Below are 24,876 nucleotides of genomic sequence, written 5' to 3' on the forward strand. Positions count from 1 at the left end.
GCACGGTCAAGGAGGGTATGTTGGAGATTTTGGATGAGAGGCTGGGAGCCTTCAGTGCTGAGATGATGGCTTTGATGGGAGTGCGTACCTTGACATTTCGGGAGTTCGGCTTGCGGGGCACCAAATTATCATGGGGCTAGGGACCCCATCACTAGCAGCAGATGGTTGGCTGATGTTGCCAACGCATTCTGTACGAGCCGGTGCCCTGAGGGGGACGAGGTCAGACTCGCTTCCTGTCTTCTGAAGGACAGAGCGAGGGATTGGTGGGAGGAGATTGGTCATGCTTTGGGGGATGATTCCGCGTTGGACGCGATGACCTGGAGCGATTTTTCGGCCAGGTTCAGGGCGGAGTTTTCGCCGATTATTGAGGTGCAGCAGTTGGCACGGGAGTTTCAGGATTTAACGTAGACCACTGAGACTGTGGCGGAGATCACCGCCAAGTTCAGGGAGAGGGCTCTTCTTGTACCGCAGTATGTCGCAGATGAGGAGATGAAGAAGGCCCGATACCATGAGATGTTGATGGATGACATCAGGGAGTTCGTGAGCAGATCCAGTTGTAAGACGTTGGAAGATATGATTTCTCGGGCTAGAGAGAGGGAAATTGATTTGGAGCAGATCCGGAAGAGGAAGCCGGATGAGGTTCAGGTAGCTGCAGGTTCGGGTAAAAGGCCCAAGGGATCGGATTCGAGATCAAGGGATTATCAGGACCGCAGTCGGTGCGGGAAGTGTGGCAGGGCGCACGGGGGTGCGTGTAGGAGTGGTAGCGGTGGTGAGTCTGGCTGTTTCAAGTGCGGTCGGACTGGTCATTTCAGCAGGGATTGTACTGTTACCACCACGCAGTGATCAGACTTGTTATGTCTTCACTACAATCAGCGGGGCTACAAGAAGGCCCAGTGCCCCAATTTGTTTTCAGCAGGGTGGGTGATGGCACCTGCCCCTGCAACTTTGAGGATCACAGATGGCTGTCAGGGCCGTGCAGAGCGCCTGCGGTAGGAGGCAGAGCTCTTTAGATGACTACCTTAGAGGCACGATCAGCACCGGACGTTGCAGGTATGCGATTTCTGTTTTTAGTTCTTTTATTTGTGCACAATTATATTGTTATGGTTCTGCATCATTATCGGTATGAGTATTTTATTTTTGAGCGGTTGATTGTGATCAAGTTATATGCCATCTGCATACCTTGGATATCCGAATGGTAGTGAGGGGATGTGCCCTATTGGAGAAGGCTACATAGGATGCAGTAACTGTAGCATGCTTGGGAGAGACTTGGCATGTCTCGCTAGATCGGAGTTGTATAGTGCTAGAGATGGATTGGTTAGATCCCTAGCTATGGTAAGCTTGGGTTCCTCAGCAGATTGATTATGGAATGGTAGAAAGGATTGGGATTTCTTTTTGAGTATTGAGTAACAAGGGGTAAGCAGGATCGAAGTGGGGGAGAACCCTCCGAGGGTGCAAAGGTAGGAGCACACAGACCCAGGATGAGTGCGCGACCTCCGAGAAGGAAAGGAAGTAGTTCAACGTTTGATAGATTAAGGATTTCAGGGTTGGGAGTTTGAGAAACTCCCCATCAGGTAGTGCGTGTGATGGTAATGGTTAGTGCGTAGTTGGGAATTCAGGTTGTGGATCGCCTGTAGGACTCGAGGGAGTCGGAATGAGGATCTTGAGAGCTAATGGCACATGGGTGCCTTCGTGTTAGCAGTCAATGGTAGGAAGTGATGTAAGACTACGGGGCAGCCATAGCATTCACTAGCAGTTAGTGGTGGAAGTGTTGTAAGACTACAGGGCAGCCGTAGCATTCACTAGTAGTCAGCAATGGATGGTGATGTAAGACTATGGGTAAGCCATAGCATTCCTTAGTAGCTTCGTTAGCGGAGTTGGGGCGAGGCCCTTATTTCCTAGTGATCAGATAGGGATCAGGAATGGGTAGTGGATGAGAATGATAGGGAGTTGCCTGTATAGCCCTAGAGAGGTGAGACCTTGGGAGAGGCCGCTCCAGGATATAGTTGGGTGAGACCCGTGGGCGAGGCCTGTATGAGATTAGCAGTGTAGATGAGACCTGGGAGTAGGGTTGCTCAGTAGTATGGTTGGGTGAGACCCGTCGGCGAGGCCCGAGCGAGAGTGATTAGACTAGTGGGACTAGAAGGATAGAGGCGGGTGGGACCCGTGGGTGAGGCCCGTGAGTTTTAGCAGCACAGGTGGGACCTGGTAGGGACCTTAGTGTCAAGTTAGGGGATCGGGGATCCCAGGTTTGTAGTGCTTGAATGGCAGAATTGATTGAGCAGTTATGGGTGGTCGAAGTTTCTTTGGAAGTCGCTGGGAGCGACTAGTGGTGGTGTTGGGACTAGCTACCAGTGGGAGCCGGTAATCCAGACACTGATAGGTTGTTAGGGACCAGGGTGGTCTCAGTTCATCCAGAAGGCAGACAAGGAATAGCAGAATTTTCAGTCAGTGGTACTGCGGGTAAGCAGCGTATGGTGGAATTCAGTTAGTTGAATCGAGGGGTGATCAGCACCAAGTTTTGGTAGAGAGGAGTGTCAGTGGTTACTGAAGGCGATGACCCATACTGGGAATAGCAGGGGTGATGGAGTTGGTGAAGGATAAGGCCTTCACAGTGACAGAAGGAATAGTTAGAAATGGAGCATCGCCTTAGGAAGGCAAGGGAATTGCGTAATGAAAGAAGGGGTTAACCCCTATGAGTTCAAGTGTAGTACTCGGAGAATATCAGAAAGATTGTCGGTGGAGTAAACTTTGTTTCTAAGTTGTTCAGGGTCAGGTTTGGCCCGAGGTTTTATCTGCAAGGTTTATGTTAGTCAGAATGACCAGGTGGAAGACCAGCGAAGGTAGGCAGCTGGTGTTGGGATAATTGGTGGGTTTTGGAAGCCGATCGCAGGCAGTGGACCATGGCAAACTTTGAGGATGAAGTTTAGTTTAAGTGGGGGAGAGTTGTAACACCCAAAGTTTTGAAGGCCAAGAAAGGAAAGAAAAACCTAATTTTTAGGGGCGACTCGGCGAGTCCAAGGAGGAACTCAGCGAGTCGGCCAAGTGGACTCGGCGAGTCTGGTCTGTGCGAGGAAAACCCTAAATTCGGGACTTGGAGCCTATTTAAGCACCTTATTCTCTCCCCTAGGGTTCCTTTGCTGCCTCTTTCACCCAGAACATTAAACCCTAGCCGCCATATCCTCTATTTGAGCCATTTGTTGCCTTGGAAGGTGCATTAAAGCTTGGAGAAGGAAGAAGGAACTTGGAGGAGCAAGAAGGGATTATAGATCTGGGATTGTGAGTTCATTCTGAGCATCTGGAGGTAATAAACTAGTTCCTGGACCCTTTTTGCACCAGATCTATGTGTGGTTGTTGGGGCTTTTTAGCCATAATGTTATTATTTTGAGTTAGAAACCAGATCTGAAGTTGCTACTTCAGATCTAAGCATATTATGGTCTTGAGAAGCATAAAGTAACAGCCCTTGAGTTGATTATGGAGCCTCCTTGCCTTAAACCCTAGTTGGTGGTGTATTTTGCCTAGATCTCCTTCTCTATACGTAAAGTTTGCAACTTTACGAGAGGAATAGGCTTGGGAAGGGTAGATCTACAGTTTGGAGTCCATGCATGACTCAAAAGTCCTCTGCATGTATGGAGATCTGAATGGACTCGGCGAGTCCTTTGAGTAGACTCGGCGAGTAGCATGAAGATTTGGAGGAACTCGACGAGTGGGATGAACAGTTGGTCGAGTCAGATGAAGTTGGGCAGGAACTCGGCGAGTTGGAAGAACAACTCGGCGAGTCTGTTGAAGGTTGTCCTGGACTCGGCAGGTATGTTCTTGGACTCGGCGAGTCAGGTCGCGAAACCCCAAACCCTTCAAGTTTAGACTCGAATCAGTGAGTCGATTAGAGACTCAGTGAGTTGGACAGGTCAGGACTCAGAAATCGGTAGACTCGGCGAGTCACGGACTGACTCGGCGAGTAGAGTCGCGAGTGGAAGGACTCTGAACTTATGAACTCGGCGAGTCAGTAGGGTGACTCAACGAGTAGGGTTGACCTGGAAGGTTGGCTTTGACCAGGACTTTGACTTTGACCAGAGTTGACTTGGTAGTCTTTCGGGGGTCAGTTTGACTCAGTGTTGCATTGTTATTGGTAGCTCAGGGAGCGAGTGGAGCAGGAGTTCAGAGAGTTGCCGGGCAGCAGCTAGGGGGTTCTTTAGCCAGATCATCCAGTGCAGGTGAGTTTCCCTTTGTGTGAATGGGTCTACGGCCACAATGCCGGCCCATGTAGTTTTGAGTAGAAGACCCAGGGGTTAGCCCTGGGCACAGTATGCTAGTATGATATTCGGGACGAGGTCCAATGATAGAGGGTGCGTGCCCAAGGAGTGATTTATGTGATAGTTTATACTTGTTGTCTGCGTGATACTTGTATATGCCTGGTAGGGAGGTGAGTGTGGGTGAGGTCCTGTGTCTCACCAATTGCAGAGTGTGGATGGTGTTCCACATCTAATTAGCAGCAGATCAGGGGCAAGGCCCAAGTTAGGGAAAGAGTGAGTGTGGGCTGGGCCCGTATCTCACTATCAGTAGGAGTGTGGATGGGGTTCCATGACTCATCAGTAGAGTTCGGTTGTTAGGACCGGAGGGTAGTGAGACGCCCCAGAAATGTCTGGCAGTATGTGATGATATGTTTATATGCTGGCAAGTTATGTTATATGTGATAGTGGTAGTAGGAAGGGAATAGTCCCCAAGTTCGGTCGTTAGGACCGAAGGGTAGATCGGACACCCCAGATATGTCTGATAATATGTTATGTTATGATATATGTGATAGTAGCAGTAGGGGGTGAAATAGTCCCCGAGGACCGGTTGTTAGGACCGATGGGTAGTCAGCACCCCAGAATGGCTTGACATGGGTAGTCAGCACCCCATAATGGCCTGACATGGGTAGTCAGCACCCCAGAATGGCTCGACATGGGTAGTCAGCACCCCAGAACGGCTTGACACGGGTTGGTCGGCACCCCAGAATGGCCGTACCGGGTAGGTCGGGCACCCCAGAATTGCCCGGCAGTGTGTATGATATGTGATTGTATGGTATGTGGTAGGGTGGGGAACTCACTAAGCGTCGTGCTTACGGTTTCCAATTTTGGTTTTAGGTACTTCCGATAGCGGATGATGGAGCTCAGGATGATCGCATGGCACACACCATAGATTTGCCAGCCTGGGAATGTTTACTCTGGTAATGAACATGTGTTTTGAAAACTTATACTCAGATTATGTTTTGGAATGATGTCTTTGCTTAAAGTAATGTTTTATTAAAAGAAATTTTTGGTCGTTACAGTATCCCTGGGTCGGGGAGGATTAGCATAGTTGGAAGGAATCAGAGAGATGGTGTGGGGGTAATCTGCGAATTATGGGTCATGAGTGAGTACCGGATTTGAAATGAGAGGTTCCAATTCTGCTTTTGAATCAGACTCTCGAGCTCGAGTCTGTATCCATTTGTGTTTTGAATAAGTGAGGTGAGGTTTCGAATTAGTTTCGTTGGTATGAGAAGTACCGCGAGATGCAAGGAACCAGTGAGTGGTAGACGACAGCGGTCGGAGGTGAAGCGAACCCAGATGAGTTGTAGCATTCGCTTGGGGTGAAGCAAACCTCATGATTTGTGCATCACTATGAGCCGGATTGGTTATTGAGAGTTGAAAAACCGGTAGGTCATTTTTGGGGCATGTAGTGAATAACCTTGGAGCTTCCACTTGTTGGGTAAGAGACGACCTTATTGCTCAGTGTTAGATTGGACAATCGGGAGAAACTGGGGCTTATGTTTAAGAGATGTGAGGATCAGTCCTTAGTGGGTTATGACCTTCCCATTCTTTTGAGTTTGCCCGGGATAGGTTAGTGAATAAGTGTTAGTAGAGTGTTCTTCGAGCCTGTTAATCGATGAGTGATTAGCATGATATTTTTGGGAAGATGGTCTGGCAGGGAGACATACCACTAGAGTTTTCAGGTTCTAGAGAGTCAGGTCAAGAGTCGTAGCGACAGATGGGTCCGTCCTTCTTCGATTCGGGAATCCCTGTTGGGATCAGGTGACTTTGGAATAAATTGTTATACGAAATGAGGTCCTTTTTGGTGATGTTTCTCAGGTTATTAGTTTCGATCTATGTATTGATAAGTTGCGATTTTGAGGGTCAAATCTAATTCAAGTGGGGGAGAATTGTAACATCCTGTTTCGGATCATCTGAGATTAGGGTTTGTGGGCTGCAACACGGGATTGAGGAAGTCTCGGGGTTGCGACGAGTTGTCAGAAGTGTGGGGTGTCTGAAAACCTTTCAGTGAGTATGAGATTCTTCGGAATCGAAGTAATATCGAAGAAGATGTGGAAGTTTGAAGAATTGACAAGATAAGACCATAAGTTGAGAAATGTGGCAGCGGGGTATGTTGGGCGTACGAATGTGTACGCTTAGCGTACTCATGCGCGTGACTTTTAAGCGGAGCCACCTAGTACGTTGGGCGTACCAGAGGGTACGCTGGGCGTACTAAGTATAGAAGGAAAAACACTAATTAAGGAATGTCCCTATATAAGGAATGAGATGGCCCCATTCCTGGCCACCCTTCTCAGATAATAAACCCTCTAAAACCCTAATCCATCGTTTATGGCCGTGTGAGAGCATTTTGGAGCCTTGAGTGGTCTTGGTGTGTTCTTGGAGTAAAGAAGGAGCTTTGGAGAAGAAGGAGTGAGAAGTCCAGGCCTTGGATCTAAGCATATCTGAGTTAGAAGCTTCATATAGAGGTATAAAGCTTCAATATTTCTCACTCTTTTGTTTTGAGCATCATATTAGTGTATTTTAGGGTTTTGTCGCTAAAGGTGGAGACTTTATGAGATAGTGAACTCCAGAGGCTATGATAAACCCTTTTGAGTGTGATTAATAGTGTATGGTCATAAAAATCCAATCTTGGTCGTTGGAATCAAGCCATGCATGAGTTATGAGCTTTTTGAGATAAAGGAGTGAGTGTTTTGGATGATTGTGACCTTTCCAGCCATGCAAAGGCTGAAAGTTGTGAACTTTATGGAGTAAGAGACTTTAGGGAGTCCATATCTGAGATATGAGCTAAGGTCGTAATGGGTTAAGACTAGGTGAGTGAATTAAGCAAAGCTGGGCATACGCCCAACATAATTCCAGTACGCAGGGGCGTACTGGGCTGGTGTGCCCGATCATATCTGGTGCATGCTCGTGTACGCTGAGTGTACAAAGGGAGGTACGCCCCGCATAACTTGCCTGCGGGATTTTGGGTTAAATTTCATTTGGGCCTGAATCCTTGGATTGGTGCATAAGAGACTTTGAGCATAGAAATATTTTTATGCCTTGGGCCCTTGAGTAGGGCTTGTCCCTTGGACTTGAGAGTTGGGCCTCAGGAGAACCCATTTATTATTGGGCCTTGGTGGGCCCAATAGGTTTAGATCATTGTTGGGTTGGTTAGTGGACTACTTTTAGACCTAATGAGTGAGAGTTTGGACTTAGTTCCTAATTGGGATAATTTTGGGTGTTTGCATAGAGTTAGTGGCCGGTGCGTAGCAGCAACGTTTAGGGGTTGTTCATCATCCGAGGTGAGTCTTCTCACTATACTTTACCTAGAGTGGTACTTATGTGTGATCGGAGGGTCTTATGTGCTTACATTGAGAATTATGTTATCCTGCATTATGTGTTATGATGTGCATTATGTCTTTGTAATTTATGGTATGTTGAGTTTTACAGACCGGAAAAGAGGGTCAAACGAGTTGTGAGACCGGGAGGTCCTCACTTAGACTGGATCGGAGGGTCCAACGACCTGTGGGAATGGAGGGTCCCACTAAGACACATTGACTGGAGGGTCTATAGAGCTATAGCCTCGAGTGGCTAATTATTTGTGCGTGATATTTTGGGGAGCTCGCTAAGCTTTATGCTTACCGTGTTATGTGATATGTGTTTCCGGTTTCCTCAGGATCGCAGGAAGGTACCGACTGGATTGCACACACAAGAGAAGGAGTTATGTTTTGAGGATCCTGGATTAGTAATCAAATAATGACAGAGATGTGTTTTATAAATTAAATAAAAGAGATTTTTGTGATATGTGTTATGAGAATTACGAGATATTAAATGAAAATTTTATTTGAAAATCTATGGTGTTACATCAGCCTCTGTACTCGGCTTCTGAGTTTTACTCAGTTTGCCATTGCTCTGGATCGGCAAGTCACCTTTCTTGGAATTGTGCATGTTGAACCTCTTCAACACCTTGTCCCAGTAGGTACTTTTACTAAGTTCAATTAGTCTCTTTCTCCTGTCTCTTAATATGCTAATCCCAAGAATATAGGCAGCCTCTCCGAGGTCCTTCATACCGAAACACTCCCTGAGCCAGGACTTCACCTCCTGCAGGGTCGGGATGTCATTTCCTATGAGAAGTATGTCATCCACATACAACACCAGAAAGCTAACTAGACTCCCACTAGCTTTGACATACACACATGACTCATCCTCGCTTCTCGAAAATCCAAACTCTTTGACTGTCTCATCAAAACAAAGATTCCATCTGCGAGATGCTTGTTTCAATCCATAAATGGATTTCTCAAGCTTACTCACTCTATTATGGTACTCATCATCGACAAAACCCTCTGGGTGACTCATGTAAAAATCCTCAGCCAACTTCCCATTAAGGAAAGCGGTTTTGACATCCATTTTCCATATTTCATAGTCATGAAATGCAACAATGGCTAGCAGAACCCTAATAGACTTAATCATTGCTACTGGCGAGAAGGTCTCATCATAGTCAACTCCCGGAGTTTGAGTAAAACCCTTCGCAACCAATCTCACATTGTATGTGTGTACTTTCCCATCCATGTCGGTCTTCTTCTTGAATATCCATTTGCACCCGACTGTCTTACGACCCGATACATTGTCAACCAAGTTCCAAACTTGATTGTTATACATGGACTGAATCTTGCTGTCAATTGCCTCTTTGCAATTAGCAGACTCGGGGCCTGCCATGGCTTCCTTGTAGTTCTTGGGTTCATCAAAATTTACCAGTGTGCTATTACGGATAAATGTATCACCTTCTGTAGTAATATGGAAACCATAAAACTCAAGTGGAACTCTAACTCTACTAGAACGCCTCAGAGGTACAGACTCATCAATCGGCTCAACAGTAGCTCCCTCCTTAGTTTGATCGCTAGTGTTTGAGGTTCCTTTACCGCTTGACTCTCGAATTTATTCAAGGTCAATTTGCCTCCCACTGTCTTCTTGGCTTATGAGCCCTCTCTCACGAAAGACTCTTCTCCTCGCAACGAAGATGACATTGTTGCTCGGTCTGTTGAAGAGATAACCAAAGGATTTATGTGGGTAGCTGATGGAAATACACCGCTCATTATGAGGTTCGAGCTTTTCGTGAGTCTCGTGTCTCACGAAATCCTCGAAAACCCAAACCTTGATGTGTGCTAACGAGGGGGCTTTCCTTGTCCACATCTCGTGAGGTGTTTTGGCAACCTTTTTAGTTGGGACTCGATTAAGGATATAGGCGATAGTCTCTAAGGCATACCCCCAGAATGAGATTGGTAACGAAGATTGGCTCATCATGGAATGAACCATGACCAACAAGGTTCGGTTGCGCCTCTCAGCCACACCATTAAGTTGTGTTGTTCTAGGTGGCATCAACTGTGAAACAATTCCACACTCCTTAAGATAATCTAGGAACTCAATACTAAGATACTCACCACCCCGATCGGATTGGTGCATCTTTATGTTCCTGCCCTGCTGATTCTCCAGTTCTTGCTTAAACTCTTTGAATTTCTCAAAGGTTTCTGACTTATTCTAGATCAAGTAGATATAGCCATATTTGCTGTAATCATCAGTAAAAGTGACATAGAAGTGGTTAGCATCCCTTGTGGTGGTTCTGAAGGGCCAACATACATCATTGTGTATGAGATCCAACAAAACCTCACCCCTCTCACAAGTATCAGTGAAGGGTGATTTATTCATCTTTCCAAGCAAACAAGATTTACAAGTGTCATCCGACCTTAAGTCGAATGACTCCAAAAATCCAGCCTTCTAGAGTAGGCATATGCGCTTCTTGTTGACATGTCCAAGACGACAATGCCACAAGGATGCCTTATCCAAATCATTAGAAGAATTGATATGCAACATATTATTTTCTAAGTTGTCTATAACCATCACAGTTTCATATAGACCATTACAAGGTAATGCTCTAAAATAAAAAAAAAATACCATTATAATAAGCATTTATTGCACCAATTTCATTATCAAACGAAATGTGAAACCTTGTTTGTACAAACCATGAAAGGAAATAATATTTCTCGCCATATCAGACGAGTAGCAACAATTATTCAAATCTATTTCTAACCCATTACTAAGCAATAAAGAGTAAACTCCAATCTTGGTGACAGGTGAAACCTTCCTATACCCCATGATCAAGTTTATCTTCTCGTGCTCCAGATCCTTACTTCTTTTTAGGCCCTGCACATCAGAACAAATGTGAAATACACAACCTGTGTCAAGCGCCCAAGAGTTAGTATGTGATGAGTTTTTAGATAGAATAGTATAAATACCTTCATGGGTGGGTTTGACTTTCCTGTCCTTAACATCCTACAAGCTTCACTTCCAGTGCCTATTTTCATGGCAGTAGAAACACTCTGCTTCTTTGGGAATGGAAGAGGGAGTAGCAGGACTAGCCTTGGTCCCACTTGAAAAGGATCCATCAGTGGACTTTCCCTTGCGGCTCTTGGAGGGAGCCTTCCTCTTCTTCCCCTTGCATTGCCTAATTGCGAGCACAGGGGTAGTGGCAGTAGGAATAGTAACAAACGACTTACCTTTGAGACCTATTTCGTAGTCCTCAAAAGTCCTTGAAGTTTGTTAAGTGTGACCTCCTCCTTGTTCATATGATAGGTCATGCATAATTGATCATAACATGGAGGTAAGGACTGCAGTATGATATTAATAGCCATCTCCTTAGGGAAGTTCACATTCAACTTTAGCAATCGGTCCACAAACCTTTGCATTTTCTGCAAGTGGCCCGTGATGGCTTCACCATCCTTCATTCTGGTTATGGTCAAGGAAGAGATGACTTCATATCGCTCTTGACGAGCACTCTAATGGTATCTTTCCATCATATCTTGGTGCATCTCAAAAGGGTAGAAGTCATCTTAGGACTTTTGGAGTTCAGGAGACATGGTGGCAAGCATGATACAAGCTACCTTAGTGGCATCTTTTTCATGTGCCCTAAAATCAGCAATTTCCTGAGGAGTAGCAACAGACTCAATGATTTCCTTTAGCTCCTAGTCAAGGACATATTCCTTGTCCTCATAAAGAGTGACCATCCTTATGCTCCTAATCTAGTCATTGAAATTAGTTCCATCAAATATAACTCACCCATAGAGGTTCGTGAGAGAGGAGTCGGTAGGGTTTGAGCCAGAAGCAGCATTGTTGGAAGACATCTGAAGAGAAAGAAACACAAAGTTTAGATTAGATAAGGAATCCTTAATATAACACCCAAAATGAAATATTAAGGCTAGGACCCAACACAATATTTTACAATTTGGAAGAGGGATATCGTAATCCATCTTGCAAAATATTTGAAGGCAGGTAAATGATGATTTACCAATTTCCACCATGAAAAACGAAGATGTTATTATGTTTTAATTGGATTTGAAACTCCTAGATCATTTGAGATTCATTAAACAATTCAATGGCATGTTTAAATCTCGATTATGCCCTCCAGGTTTGTGACTAGAATATCGAGGATCAAAAACAAGGTGTGAATAACCATGCAAATGTACTTGGTACTCTTAATGTCAATTACCACATTAATCAATGTGCTGGTAAACTACACATGCTCCATTGACCTTATGATAAACATTAAGCTACGCTTTGCCACCCTTACTAGTCAAAGTTAATGTGTCGGTTAACCACACACGCTCCATCAACGACTTGGTAAGGTGCAAAATGTAATTTCATGGATTAGCATCAATTTCACATATTCCTAAAGTAACTAAGAATAGGAATTTATAAAAGGTTTAGTTACTTTATAATTATCAATATACTTTTAATGAGAATTAGAGTCTTTGTCCTACCTGTTTGGCTAACGACCCTCCACCAGTCGAGGAAATGGTGGGTAAGAGTGGACACCCATTAAGCTTCCATTTTATAGGCAACAACCTTATACCCCTTTTATAGAACAGGTTCGTGAATGATGCCTACTAACGGTAAGACTGACTTGTCTTATACATACATACAAAAATTCTATGGTTTGGCCCTAAAGTATTCCAAAGTGACTTTACAAATTCCAAAACTTGAGGGCATGCTTTGAAACTAGTCGAAACTTTTCAAGTTCATAACCTATGAGTGTTAATGAATTTTAAGGAAAAGACTTTTGGAATTCCATAACTTGAGGACAAGTTATGGAGTCCATTAAAAGGCATTTAGATCAACAATTAAACTAACATACAAGTGTCAAATAATATGATCTACCAAAAACTCATAAGCAAGGATAATCCAAATCACGAATTTTCAAGAATCATATAAACTAATATTGTAGTGGTGTTGATTATGATGGCATGCGGAATTAGAAAGATCTAGTGAATCATCATGTAAAATCAAGAACACAAGGAGTAAATAAATCTTTGTAAGCTCTTATTAGATCTAGAAAGAATATACAAATGGGTTTGTACAAAGTTTCTCTCTCTAGTCTAACACTCCAAATGGATTCACTTACATAATGGGAGTCACTCACTTCCTATTTATAGGAAAGACTCAACCCATTTACACATACAAAGAGGAAAGCCTAAAACACTACATCCAAGGGTGACTTTGCACCCTAACATTCTCCTCCTCAAAGTTAGGATTGGATGTCCGACTTCAATCTCCAACGAGCTAGCGCGATCAAGACCAAACTCCCCCTCAAAGTAACACCGGTCTTCAAATCCGCAAATGAATATTCGACAAACCCGAGAAGCTTCGAATACCCATCATTCTCCCCCTTTTTATAATCAAAAAATGATTATAAAACCCACTAAGGATGAGAAGCGCCCAAGGAATAGTCTTCATGATACTCCCCTTGATGTGTACCAAAAATGAATCACCAAAAATTTTGCACGGAAAAACAATCACGAAAAAGACACAAAAAATTTCCAATTTATGAAATTTTTTGACTTTTTGGGTGAAAGTTGCAAGATTTTTCAAAATTCGGGTAGAAGTTATCACTTTCTGAAACTTGCAGGGACACGTTGCGCCAAAAACAGCCAAATATGCGAAATTCTCCTCCATTTGCGAAACTGGGTAGAAAATGTGAATTCGCACAAACTGTAGGGACCAAAAATGAACATGCTTCAATTTCTCAGAAAATTAGTCCTTTTTCAAATTTGGGTATGAACTGCCCAACACTCGAAAGTTGCAGGAGCTAAATTCGAAAATTGTTCTTTTTCATTCCAAACGTACGAAACTTTGCGTACATACGAAGAGTTTAAAAAAAAAACTGTCAAACAGTCGAAATTATAAGGGTCATATTCGAAAATTTGCTTTTCTTCTTTCCAATTCATACGAAATCATACATTTCGTATGAAACTTACTACCCTTCGAATCTTATGCATCAATCTGAACACAATTAACTACCCTTCGTACGAAATCCTCTCTACACTTCGTATGAAATTTCATCTTCCCCAATCAAACGAAACTTTTTCCTTCTCTCTCCCCTTCGTACGAAACTACATCACCCCTTTTGTATAAAATCATCAACAAACTTTTTTTTTTTCAATTCACGAACCCAGTAAAGCTCCGTTCTTTGACCATCGTCTTTGGAACCCAAATCAAAACTTTTAGTTCCAAAATCATCGAACACAATCCTTCGTTTTTTCACTCATCGGCTACCCTTCGCTTTTTGCAATCCATCCATAGACCCTAATAAACCCATTCTGGTTAAACCATTCCATATACTCGACATTGATTCTCAAATCATCGATTTCAATAGCATCACAAAATCAAACCTTCGATTCTCAATGCCAAACACTTACAAGGAAACCTTCCCAGTCAAAAACTTCGAAATCATATTCAATAATCATCTATTACTGACTCATACTCAAAACACATCCTTCGTTTTTCCCAGTTGATTTTGACCCTAACATTAAAATCGTTTTCGATTCCACAACTGTCAATTTCAAGGCCATCGTCTTTTTCAAGAAATTCGACCAGTCACTTTGCATTCTTCGTTTTTTATTCAACATTGACATTAGTTAACAAGCATTCAAAATCGAAATCAATCCATCGATTCTACACACTTTGATTCGATCTCCAAGATCACAATACCAACATCGAATTTCTCACTCTGAATTTCTATCGAAAACAATGTGATTCAAATGAACACAACCTCAAGTCAAAATCAGATTCTGACTCCAATCATTCCAACCAATTGATCCAATTTCGTTTCTTTGATTTTGTTAACCATTTAGATTTCCTAATAACCTCTTGAATCAATAACAATATTATCATAGAAATCAAAATATGATTTCAATTTTGACTTTTCCTCGTGTTTGACTTTTTCAGATGTCGACAAACACCGAATTTATCTTCACAAAAACAATTCTGATTCCTTTTTTGAAGCAGTAAATCAAACATTCAACTTCTTGATTTGTTCATTCAATAACCCAATCGAACAAATAAGACTTGAACATCAATCGATATAATACTAAGTGAATTAATCAGACTTGGGCTCAAGTATTATATTAATGAACAATATTCGAAAACATTATGGGCTCAGTGAACAAATTTCAAGTTTGGGCTTCTAACTTGAATCGAATCAACGAATGGAGAATTTGATTGGACTAAAGTTGGATAAGATGAACAGTAAAAAAAGTGATTTTGATTTTGGTAATTGATCTTACAAAAATTATTGGATCAACAATGGGGTTGAAACAAATTTGATCCAATGAGACAAATCGATCAAAAATTAAAAACGTAAAATACGAATCGAAACCATGGATGTTTTGGAATCCATTTGAAAATTTGAGATACCTTTTTGACGAATCGAGATCCGTTTTTAACGAACGAATCAAATTTGGAAGATCTTGGTTCTTTTGTCGGAATGAGAAAATATCCAAATCGAACATTGTACCACCCACCATGCGAGATGTACAACTCGTTCTTCGTGTTCTTCATCAAACCAAGAACATCTTCAAAAGAACCACCAACACTTTTGGGTTTTGACTTCAAATTCAATGCAACATTTGGAGATTGTTGCTTTGGAACCCAAATTTGCTTCACGGATTTTGGCTTCACAACATTTGACGATTTTTGTGAGTAAACCTGCTTGTTCTTTCGATTCATCTTCTTCTTCTTTTTTTTTCTCATCTTTTTGCATCTTGAAGACTTGATTTCATGAACAAACTCACTTTCAACAACATGAACATTTTGAGTTTGAATCAAATCTTTTGGAGTTTAATACTTGTGATTTTCTTGGATCACCGGCTTCTAATAAGGAATCATTCCTTCAAACGAATCACAAAAACACAAAATATCATCAGTTTGAACTCCAATCGAGCAAAAAACTTTTTCATCATGAGAATCAACTTGAACTCCTTTTTCTTGAACATCAAGAACATCACATTGAACTCCATTGTCAAGAACTTCAAGAAATTTAAGAGCACGAAGATCATTTGGGTCTTCAATAAGAGAAACATATTTCTTATTGAACAAATCTCTTTCTTCTCCTTCATTTTGATTTCTACTACGAACTAATATGGACAAGGCAATTTTATTCAACCATGCAATCTTACAAAGTGGTTGAAATACCAAGCTTACATGATCATCCTTCAAACCTCCATAAGAAACCATATTACCCCATGAAATCAATTTGCTTAACACCAACCCATAAAATTGATCTTCATTGACTTTGTATTTCACATCTTTAACGATCACAATCCAAGAATCATATGGCAAACCTACCATGATCACAAAAACTTGAAGATTTCTAGAGAGAGAAAGTGATTTTGAATGGGTTTTCTAGAGAGAGAAAGTAAAAATCACTTGAATTCTAGTGAAGAAAATCGAATTATGAATAGAATCAAAGATGAATTCGATTTCTAGAATCCAAAAACTCTCTAAACCACGAAGATCCAAGATCATAAAATGAATCACCAAATCAAGAAAGCCACCATGGATCAATTCTTGATGAAATCAAGAACACCCGCTCTGATACCAATTGTAGTGACAAAGAGCATGGTTTGACATGCGGAATTAGAGTTTGCACAATTGAACATGGTGATTTGGGTGTTTAAGAGATATATTGAATGTGTATGGTGTTACAAAAAAGGACATAGATCTACATCTATATAATTAACACACACTTACACACTTACTTCTACATCTCTCAAGCACACATCTACAAGTGGACAAACCCACCTTATATAGATGTGTTTACATGTCTCTCTCTCACTCTCACTAACTCATAGGTCAAAAGGCTAATGCAACACATGCAAGTGGGTTTTACAAAAGTCAAACAATTACAAAGTCAATCATGAATAACTTTGCACCCCAACAGATTGGTACTAAATTTCTTAATGTCCATGTGATTATCAAATAGATGACAAGAGTGTTGAATACTACGATGCAACAGGTTATTTAACTACGAAATTTGACTCTTGTGATGCTTTAGTAAAAAGTGTTCCAGAATTTTAGTATTCTGAAGGCTATGAGATATTTATTTGTGGTTCAAGATAAGACAAACATGTTCATTTGCAATGTGACGGAGGAGATTTGTATCGAGATATATGAAGTATTTCAAGCAAACGCGAAAAACTACTGGATCTCGTTTAATCAATTATCCAAAACACAACACAAGATATGAGATATCTATTCGTGGTTCAAGAGACGACATGAGATCCTTCAATATTTGAGTTTGTGAAATCATCATAAAGACGTAATATATTGGCTGGTGAAAACAACTTAATCGATTTAAATGTATATACATTAGATACATTTGATTTGACCGGTTTTTTTAGCCTGTTATATATATATATATATATATATATATATATATATATATATATATATATATATATGAGATCCTTCAATATTTGAGTTTGTGAAATCATCATAAAGACGTAATATATTGACTGGTGAAAACAACTTAATCGATTTAAATGTATATACATTAGATACATTTGATTTGATCGGTTTTTTAGCCTATATATATATATATATATATATATATATATATATATATATATATATATATATATTGATTGGGTAGTTCTTTATATTTTTGGTTTGGACGGTTGTTTAGATTTCTATTTAAACGGTTGTTTGATCATTTTTGGTTAAAAAAATCCTCATATAACTATGTTTTTTACTTTGAACGTTATTATTAAGTGAAATATATATGGTTATTTTAAACTTTTTTAAGTTTGTGTCACAAAAAAATATAGGGTAAAAAAGTAGTATTTTTTAGTGATAGAAAATCAAATTTAAAGTGTGGTAAAATAGATAAAATTGAAAAATTGAAATTTTACAAAAAAAAAAAAAAGATTTTATATATGATAGAAATAAATATATTTATATAGTCAATGAAGTTTGTCTATTCATACAAAATTATTGTGGATGGAAAAAAAAAAATTATACGAATCAACTTGCTTATAATAAGTATCCTAGAAAAATAATTCTATGCGTGGTTATTAATGTTTACTTGTATAACAAACAAAATAAATTTGAAGTTGACACTAAAGAAAAGGATAAATTATCATTGAGATAAGATCTACATCTAGATTCTAGAGTAAAAAAGTGGACAAACAGACAAAAAGCTGACTTTTCTATCCTAAAATGGTTGTTATGAACTTTTTAGCACAACTAAAATGTACTAAACGAGATCTAGTGACTAGTGGTTCGTTTATGCGCATCTTTCTTCCGCGTACTTCACTTATAAACTATCCTCAAAATATGTATTTGCTCACAATCTTTGAATGTCAATGTCAAGTCGTTGCGTGTCATAAATCCAGTTTTAGGTTTTCAAGTTTCAACATAATAATAATAATAATAATATTCAAACATACATTCATTTATTCTTCTTTGGCGTCTAACGTGCTAAAATACAAATATTTTAGTTATTTTAAATATCATGAGCATAATGACAATATTATTAAATCAATGTGATGGCTTTGTTGGTTAATCATATTTAATATATATAATATTATAATTTATGACAAATCATTATATTTTACAGATGATTACTAAAAAATTTAACATTTTAAATCAGATCAGAGTTATCTAATATTTACATCTCTTATTCTTCAATTTTAATCACATATAGAATTTCAAAAATTAATATTTTGAGCTTGCTACGTAAAAATTATATAAAAATATATTATTATTATTATTTTTACCTTTTTAACGTGCTTACGATAAAATAACATCTTCCAAGTATTCAAAAAAAAACATTTATACATAAACAATATCATAGTAAAAGGTTAAAAATTAGATGGATCAAAGCTCCAACTAATAAATTAGAGTGGAGATTACAAAATTAAAATTCAAATACTAGATACAGACTAATAAATTAGAGTGGAGTTGCAAAAAACACAGGTAAAGATTTTTTTTGTTACCGTTAAAAGCTCCGACTAATGCCAATCAACCTGATGAACAGCGAAAACAATGAAACTTTTTAAACAACCCTGTATCGACAATTCCAAAAACCCTAATCAAAGCAAAGTTAAACAAACAGAATCAACTAATCAGAACAGAAACTTACCAAGGGAGATGCTGGCAGAGGGCGACGGTGGAGGTGGGTATCGTTGGCAGAAGGGCAGAACGGTAGGACGATGGTGTTAGAGGTGGGTGTCCCAGTAGAAAGATGCGGTGAATCATATGGAACAATGAAGAAATCGCCATTCTAATCGACCCTATTGAACGTTTCTATGATGTCGGAACAATTTCAGTCCTAATTCGAAGGCTGCAGATCGATGGATGATGACGGCGCAGAAGGAGAAGGAAGCAATCGGCAGCGCAATTGGATGAGGGGCGATTGGAAGTACCTTCTAGAGACAAAACGATTAGTCGGTGAAGCGGTAGAATGTGTAAACATGAAAAACTCGAAATTTAGGCCAGGAGCCGATGAACAGTAACCGGCTGGAGCCGATTACCGTACATAAGCTGTATTTGGAATTAATTATATGATACATACGTATAAAGATGAAGTATCTGGTTGTTTACAATTATAATGATTCCTTCGAGCAAGAAGCAGCAAAAGTAAGTAAAATGAGTATACCTAGTTCTGCTAATAAACAAAATTAAAAAGAAGAAGAAAGAAAACTGTTTTTTATTTACTATAATAATGTTATTTTGAACATTGCAAACTAAAAATCGTTGGAAATTTTAAAATAACATGCAAAGGAATCAAGAACATTAATTACAAATGATGATTACTTCACGACAGAAAAGGGGTTCGAAAATAATAGATAAGTGATACTTTCTTTAGTGTACCGCCAAATTCCAGCAACTTTAATTGACCATCGACAACCCATCTTTCCATTTCCTTTCAAATTGTTTATGTAGCCACCTTCACAAATTCCTTTAGATTTTAGTAAGACTGATAAATGATAGGCACCTAAATAATAATCAATTTAATAGTTGGGTCTTGATATGTGCTAAGGGCGTTCTGAGTCGAACGGTTTCGGCCACCAGCTTCTCTCTCTCTCTCTCTCTCTCTCTCTCTCTCTCTCCACCGCAACCTCCCCTATTCCACTGAAATTGTTTCGGTCGACGACAAAAACCTTCACACCGTTGTCCGGCGATTGTGTTCAAGGGAAATATGTTGCTCACCCATCCTTCTGATTATCTACTCCTTTTACCTCTAACATTCCAAATTTTTCAATAAAATTTTCATTTTAAAATTAAAAGAAACCATTATTTTCAACCTAAACCATATTCAATCAAGTATAAATACAAATATCCCCAAAATCAATATATCATAAAATCTCCCAAAACATATCATCGAAGGATGTGTACGATCATGCATTCGTCTTGTTATGATCATCCGAAGTACCTGAATCATAAAATTGAATCCGTAAGCCAAAGTTTAGTGAGTTTCACCAAAGTATCACATATCACAACTAAACAGATGTACAAAAATGCATGTTGGGTCCACAACCTCCCGGTTGGCTTACCCTGGCCTACAATCTTCCTGTTGGATTGCCCTACAAATAACATATTGGGTCCACAGCATCCCGGTTAGATTATCCTAGCCCATAACCTCACGTTTAGATTTCCCTGGCCTACAACCTCCCGGTAGGATTGCCCTGGCCCACAACCTCCTAGTTGGATTGCCACGAGTTTGTTGACTAACCGCACGAAGCAGTACAGTCACAACAGTGACAACTGTTTATTTTGGTCAAACAAAGTCAACCGAATCAACTCAACTCGTATTAGAATTTTAGGAGAAATGTGATATTCCCTAATGTTACTAATGTACTATTGACAAGTTATAATGCAAAGCACCCCTCTTGTTGCCAATTATTGAATATAAACCCTAATTAGGATTAGTAACTTAAAAATTCGATAATTCAATTATATATTATTTAGGTATAAATAGTATTCACAACACAAGGTAGTTGAGTTCGTTAACTTTTTGCTACATGACAAATTCATAACAAATGTTACATATACAAATTTTTGGTGAATTCGTCACTAAATGCGACAAATTATATACCCGGCTTAAACACTCAAACGTTAACGAAAAGAATTAGGAATTATCCTAACTTTCGTGTAATGTGTTATTATTTTTTATTATAATGATTTTTATAGTAATTTGAATTTAAATGATTCAAATTAAGTAAATATACATCATTTTCACCATATTTATGTTTAAAAACCACTAACTTTTATAAAAATTGCTCATTCTTTTAGAAAAATAAAAGAAACAATTTTTGTCTTATATGGTGATGACACCTTTTATAAAGAAATAATATTTTAATCAAGAAAGTCAAAGCCTACACCCTCCCCCCCACCCATCCCATCCCACCCCTCACCCTCCCACCCCCTCCTTTATTTTCGGACGAGCCCCCCCCCCCCCCCCCTTACACTCCATCTTCTTCATCTCATCTAAAGAACAAGCTTTTCCTCTCAAGATTGACCTCCATAAGTTGGTTATTGTAACGCCCGGTTCCCTGGTACACGTTTAATTAAATATTTATCTATTTTGAAAGAAGAACTCGAGGAGTTGGTAGCCCTGACTCATCGAGCAGCAGGCAGTTTGTACGCGGTGGTTTTAGTGAGCTACTCGACGATTCGTAGCCCTGACTCGAGGAGTAGGACAAGCTGGATGAAACCCTAATCTTTAGGGTTTGCACCCTATTTAAGCATCATATTTGGCCTCCATTCCAGCCTCCCTCACCTCCAAAGCACTAACTCTGAAACCCTAATCCTCCATAAGTGATCCTGAGCTATTCTTGCCTTTTTGAGTGTTATTTTGTGTCTTTTGAAGCTTGTGGAAGAAGTAGAAGATAGAAGACACAAGAGGGAAGGAGTAGATCCAGGAACTACACTCCATTTGCAACCTATTTTGGTAATCAAGTTTTCAACTTGATCATTCTTCTCTTAGATCTATTTGTTTCCATCTTATGAAAGTTTTGGTTCAAAAACCTTGGTCCTTGGAGTTTGGGACGTCCCAAGTGGCTCATATCTCAGATCTAGGCTCTAGGGAGGGTTCCATGGCATAAAGGTGCAAACTTTATGACCATGGAAGCCTCATACAAACATATGAGCAAGTTTATGGTCTTTTAGCCCTAAAAGACTATGCATGGAAGGAAAGCTCAGAATTTTATGGGTCCAACTGATGTTAAAACCCTAGATCTAGGTTTGTATGAATGGATTTGAGACTCTATGGAATTTTTGGGGTTTTATCTAAACCCTTTCAGAATAGGGCCTATTTATATGATATAATAGTAGCTGAGTGTGGGTCGGGCCCGAATCTCGTAGCAGTCTAGTGTGGGCGGGGCCCGATTCTCTTAGTATTATTTGAGCATAGATATGTGATTGTTTGGTAGATATACTTGTTGTCTGTGTGATACTTGTATGCATGTTAGTAGCAGAGTGTGGGCGGGGCCTGAATCTCCTGGACAACGAAGTGTGGGCGGGTCCTAAATCTCCTAGATAGCAAAGTGTGGTCAGGTAAGTTTTTTCGTACTAATCTACTGATTCTATACACATATATACTAGTTTTGGTACAATTACGCACATTAATATGTGTTAATATATCCATAGGATATTTTGATATTCAAGTGTTCTTCAAGTGTTCTTAGCTTGAAATCCTTCATCTTCACCTCTTTATCCACCAAGAAAGACACTCACGGTGAGTTCATATCCTTCATTTTCGTTTTTATCAAAGTTTTAGGGGGGAATCCAAGTAAACTTGTATAATAATACAAGTTGTTATGCATGCTTTATCTTCAAGTTGTGTAAAAGTATTATTTACATGAAATAAGGTTATTATCTAGTATTATGAGCATTTGTGTGTGGTATCTTGCTTAAAATGTAAATATATGAAAAATGAGTATAAACATGCTATATGTGATGGGTTTTGAGCATAACAACATCCTATGTGATCATGCAACCCTGATTGCTTTGGATCCAAGTTTGTCTCCAGTTATACATGCAAATAAAAATTCCAAAGCAATAACCCTAATACTGGCATACAATTTCCAAAATCAATATGAAACTAGGGTCAGAATATTACGTTGCTTGCTATCTAGTAATAACAAGAATTCCACGGATGATCTTGACTCTTGAAAGCTTATTGCCCCAAGTGTTGCACCTCTAATGGAGTCACAAACACCAAAAGCAAAGGATGAGTGAGAGAGGGGTAGAAAATTGGCTAGGGTTTCTCCTTGGGAAGTAGTGGCCAAATTTAGGAGGTCTAGGGGTCTTTATATAGTTGTGGCTGCTAGGGTTTTCAGGTGGAAACCTTAATCCTTGCTTAGGCTCCAAGCAGCCCGTGGACATCCCTTCTCGAAGGCCTTGGACGATTTCTATAGGGCCTCCCTACAAAAATTCATCCACCCCATTCCAAGGGAGTCCAGCAGCCCAGTTTGCAACTATTAATGATTTGCAAAACCAGCCCCCGTACTTTTAACCAGTTGCTTTAATCCCAAAATTAATATCAAATTAATTTCTGGTTAAATACTAATTAAATAATATTATTTCTAATTAATATTTTATTCTTATAATATATTAATAAATCATTAAATAACCTCTCTCTCTCCAAAAGTCATCCTGTCAAGTTGCTATGGTGAAGGCAACCCAAAAGGACCATGCTACTATCAAATCAAGTACATACCGATTATAGTTATGGGCTTAGACACCTAATCAAACAGTCTCCCACTTGGATAAGTCTAATAACTATAACTGCATGCATGACTTTAAAATCTGAATAGCAATTGTAGCTTTCAAAAGCCGTTGTCGAACTCTGACCTAGTCAATGACGCATCCTTTAGATAAGGGATCATATATCCTCTGTTCTGCAAGATATCATGTGGAAAAAGACATGGAACATAATCATTCTCAATGCCCAACAGATTGTTTCCCGATTTCTGATTTTTATGACATAGAACTTTATTGAACACATCAATTTAGTCCTGACTGGTCCCGACACATAAGTCAGGACCAGATAAACTTTATTGAACATTGAACACATCAATTTATGACTAGTTTTAGGTTTTCAAGTTTCAACATAATAATAATAATAATAATATTCAAACATACATTCATTTATTCTTCTTTGGCGTCTAACGTGCTAAAATACAAATATTTTAGTTATTTTAAATATCATGAGCATAATGACAATATTATTAAATCAATGTGATGGCTTTGTTGGTTAATCATATTTAATATATATAATATTATAATTTATGACAAATCATTATATTTTACAGATGATTACTAAAAAATTTAACATTTTAAATCAGATCAGAGTTATCTAATATTTACATCTCTTATTCTTCAATTTTAATCACATATAGAATTTCAAAAATTAATATTTTGAGCTTGCTACGTAAAAATTATATAAAAATATATTATTATTATTATTTTTACCTTTTTAACGTGCTTACGATAAAATAACATCTTCCAAGTATTCAAAAAAAAACATTTATACATAAACAATATCATAGTAAAAGGTTAAAAATTAGATGGATCAAAGCTCCAACTAATAAATTAGAGTGGAGATTACAAAATTAAAATTCAAATACTAGATACAGACTAATAAATTAGAGTGGAGTTGCAAAAAACACAGGTAAAGATTTTTTTTGTTACCGTTAAAAGCTCCGACTAATGCCAATCAACCTGATGAACAGCGAAAACAATGAAACTTTTTAAACAACCCTGTATCGACAATTCCAAAAACCCTAATCAAAGCAAAGTTAAACAAACAGAATCAACTAATCAGAACAGAAACTTACCAAGGGAGATGCTGGCAGAGGGCGACGGTGGAGGTGGGTATCGTTGGCAGAAGGGCAGAACGGTAGGACGATGGTGTTAGAGGTGGGTGTCCCAGTAGAAAGATGCGGTGAATCATATGGAACAATGAAGAAATCGCCATTCTAATCGACCCTATTGAACGTTTCTATGATGTCGGAACAATTTCAGTCCTAATTCGAAGGCTGCAGATCGATGGATGATGACGGCGCAGAAGGAGAAGGAAGCAATCGGCAGCGCAATTGGATGAGGGGCGATTGGAAGTACCTTCTAGAGACAAAACGATTAGTCGGTGAAGCGGTAGAATGTGTAAACATGAAAAACTCGAAATTTAGGCCAGGAGCCGATGAACAGTAACCGGCTGGAGCCGATTACCGTACATAAGCTGTATTTGGAATTAATTATATGATACATACGTATA

This window comes from Lactuca serriola, chromosome 7 (genome assembly GCF_051521515.1).
Source record: "Lactuca serriola cultivar US96UC23 chromosome 7, Lser_US96UC23_V15, whole genome shotgun sequence".
Lineage (NCBI taxonomy): Eukaryota > Viridiplantae > Streptophyta > Magnoliopsida > Asterales > Asteraceae > Lactuca > Lactuca serriola.